At 36.9% G+C, this 3,952-nt stretch overlaps 1 pseudogene; it reads right to left on the bottom strand.

Annotated features, from left to right (window-relative positions):
- Positions 1-314: 314 nt before the first annotated feature.
- Positions 315-1,738, bottom strand: LOC104610259 (mitogen-activated protein kinase kinase kinase 20 pseudogene; annotated as a pseudogene).
- Positions 1,739-3,952: the final 2,214 nt, after the last annotated feature.

The following is a 3,952-nucleotide window of genomic DNA, read 5'->3' as shown; positions in this document are numbered from 1 at the left end:
CGTGCTAAAATGAAAAGAGCATCTGAGATAACTTCTCATCACATTCTTAAACTAATACTTATAGGTAGGTACACATGAAAGTAGAAACTTATGCAGTACATTGCATATTTCAGGAGAAACTAAAATAAACCTGTTTAGACTTTGGATAACAATCTATGTTGAATATTTCAGTACTAGCATTTATGTATTTAATTTTGATTATGGAGTCATTTATAATTTAATTTATGCAAAATGCCTAAAGTAGGTTTAATAAAAGAAAAAAAGAACTATTAAAATAAGAATAAACAGAGGAAAAGTGCATAAACAAAAAGTAATGAATAATTCAGCAATTTATTTCAGTGAATGAATAATTTTTTCAGTGAATGAATAATTTGCAAATAATGAAATGTGCACAATATTTACAGATGATTCTGAATAAACACAATCATGTGTTGGGGACTTCAGAAAGAGGAATTTGGCATTGCAGGGGGCTCTCTCCTCAATTTGAGTTGCATGCATGGTTCAAAACCTAATGTTTGTTCAATAATGCTACTTGTTCTGATTGTAGACCCTCCATCCGGTTAACTGAGATGCCACTGCAAAAACTCTTGGAGCAGCAGTAATTCTAAAACCCAGGTAGTTCGGCACAGATCCTCGTTTTCTCTCCACAAGGAGGGAAGTCAAACACCTGTCTTGGAGATTGAACAAACTCAAATTTCCCTGTTTCCACTTGGGCCCCTTTTGTTTCTTCTCCCCCTTCATCGTTTTCATCATCAACAGATACAAACGGATGTAATAGTAGCATATCTGCAGTCCATCGAAGAGCCTCATCTCTAACGAAACACAAGTTGAGGAAATCCTTACCTTCAATGGACAACTTCTCCGGTATCTCAGGCACAACGGGATTGTTACCAATCTTATTCAAGAATAAATCCACATCAGCTTCTGGAGGAAAATCCCAAGCATCCTTACCAGTTATCATGTTTATGACAGTGCAGCCAAGAGACCATATATCAGAGCAAGGCTCATACAAACAGCATTTAATCGATTCAGGTGCTGCATACAGAGGCGTGGTCCTCAACAGCATCCCATCCTCCCTGCAGAGCATATCTTCTCCAACCCTCTTAGAGAGCCCCAAATCGGCAATCTTGACAGAGCTCCTCCCCTTAGAAGACGAGCTGGGCACGAGCAGAAGGTTCTCAGGTTTGAGATCGCAATGAACAAAGCCACACTTGTGAATATGACTGAGGCCTCTGAGGATTGAGCGAGTGTAGCGCCTGACCTCCGATTCCGGCAACCCACCACCAGAACGCACTATCCGATCGTGTAAACTGCCTCCAGAAGCATACTCAAGCCACAGATTGTAGATGATGAAACCGTCCTCAACGGTGACATCGTCGCCATAGCAGTGAATAACTTGTGGGCAGTCTTGGAGTTGGGTAAGAATCTTTCTTTCCTCCTGAATCGATCCAGACATGGAGTAATCAGACGATTTCACAGCTATGACAGGCGGCAAGAGATGGTGGTTGGTTTCGGCCAATGAAACAACACTGTAGCTTCCACGGCCGATGGTTTTTCCTCTAATCCATGTCGCCTTCTCCATTTTCGAGATCATCTATCTCAGTAGTCAGAAGTGTAAGTGTAAGTCTCAGTTTCTTCCATTTTATAGAAGAAGAAGAAGAAGAAGAAGGAAGACATAGTTTCTAAAATCTGGGACTCGCGTAATCGTGTTTACGCGGAACAGAAAGCTTACGCAGTTAGAAACTCTTCAACAGGCTCGGCAGACGGCAGTTATGTTCAGTTATGCGGCGGGAAAATAAGCCTAATTAAGCCAAACCGGATGGTCGAACCATTCTTTTAGTGGGTGTTGTGAACTCTAATAATATTTGTATGTTTCTGCTTATTTAACGTAAAATAATGTAATTAAAATAGTAGTAAAAGATATTTTGGAATCATATTTTATTTTTTGCATTATTTATTTTGGGTGAGTCGAATGGTCAAAGGCAGATGGTTGAACCATTCGTCCTGTGGCCCAATGGCCAATATGGTTGGTTCTACATGCGGTTCATGGTTTTGGTGAATGGTCTACGTCTCTACGAGTAGTATCAGAATTGAAGCAGTAGTAGTAGTTAATTAGTTATACTAGGCGTGGGATTTCTGGGTAACACTCCTAGTCCAAGTTTGAAATTAAAAATTTAGGTCTCTCTCTCTCTTGGACTCTTACTGAGCTAATCCCACCACGTCACTGAAATTAAAATTTATATTAGCTTTATTAGTTGTACTTGGACTTGGATTTCTCGGACAGTATCTGTCCTGGTCCAAGAGTTTGAACAACCAACTACTATCGACTAAGAAGACATTCATTGGATTTCTCTCTCGTACAAAGTACAGACCTATTATTGTCCAAAACCAAAAGCTCAGGCTGCAAGTGGGGTGTTCAGCGATGGAGAAGAGTAAATGGGGTCCGAAAAGCTCTGCTTTGTTTTTAATAGCTTTATGGGTGTTCACGAACCTATTTTACGAGCCAAATTCAGCCCCCACAACACATCTCAGTCGTGTGTATTAGGAAGATCTCTCGATGATACAATACATCCCAATCATATATTAAGAACATCTCCTAATGATAGTACAAGAAATGATGAGAGATTATTGGGAATTCTCAATACATGACCGACTGGGATGTGCTGTGAGACTTTGTGGGATGCCCCCTTGTGGGAGGCTGATGTGAATTCTTATTCTCCAAATCGGTAATTGAAACTTATAATACATAAATATATTCATTTATAATATATGAATAATATAAAATATATATGAAAAAATATCTGGTAAATTTCTTAAATTACCCCTACTACCTTTCTAATTGACAAAACTATATCCTTACTGTTTAACTATGTCTTGCACTACCGCTATTGTTTCTAATAGTTGACATCACCGTTAAGTATTAACAGAAAAAATGAAAAGTCAAATTTACCCTCTACTATTCTTCAAATTTTCAAAGTAAAACCAAAATTTCAGGAAGAAAGGAAGCGTTTCGTCTCCATCTCCATCTCCGCCTTCGCCTCTGCCTCTGTCTCCATTTCCATTTCCATCTTATTTCCAGCACAATCTCCGTCTCCATTTTCTGTCTCCTGCCTCTTTCTTTGTTATCCATCTCATAGCAAAATCTCTTCTTGTTGATTTTTCATCGCTGTTATTTCAATTCTAAATTGATTTATCATCATTACAATGGTTTCCATTTTAGCCCAAATTTGTATGAATCCATACACAGACATTATAGTTCTTGTGACAGACATTGTCCCTCGTTTGTCTTTAGAAGAACATTAGAACAGAAAAGGCTAAGATAAACATAGACTTTTCGAGGAGTAATAGTGTTTATAGTAGAAAATGAAATTTCTAGAAAAGAAAGAGAATCTATATCTATCTATCTATCTATCTATCTATCTATCTATCTATCTATCTATATATATATGTATAATTGGCCTTTCCATGTCAGCATGTCTCTCCTTTGAGAGAAGCTATTTATCTATTTTCTCTATTTTTTATATTTTTCTTATTTTCTTTTGTTTTAAAAATATAAAATAATAATCATTGATTATCTTGATTAGATTAATAAAACTGCATACTATTAAAGAGAGAGAGACTTTTGAGTTTGCAAAATCTCTTATTTTAATGAATGTTATTATCATCACGGTATTTGCAAATGGAGAAGAAACCCAACGTTATCTGAACAGGAAAGTTCTAAACTCCCCGTCTATTGTGATATTCTTTTCCATGATCTATTCTGCTTAGTAGAATGATCTGATTAGTTTACCTTTGAAACATCTGAGAAACACGTGTCTGATTTGTTCCTTTCTTCATATTAGCAGAATCAAACCCGAATTGTTAAAATCTCTTTTGTCTAAATTAGCTATTTAACTTTATTTGATAAACTGTCATTCATTACTGATTCAACATTAGCATTTAATATTTCCTA

Source organism: Nelumbo nucifera, chromosome 3 (genome assembly GCF_055504915.1).
Source record: "Nelumbo nucifera cultivar China Antique chromosome 3, China Antique-T2T, whole genome shotgun sequence".
NCBI classification, from domain to species: domain Eukaryota; kingdom Viridiplantae; phylum Streptophyta; class Magnoliopsida; order Proteales; family Nelumbonaceae; genus Nelumbo; species Nelumbo nucifera.
Note: the sequence above shows the minus strand (reverse complement) of the source record. Positions and strands in the feature narration are given on the sequence as shown.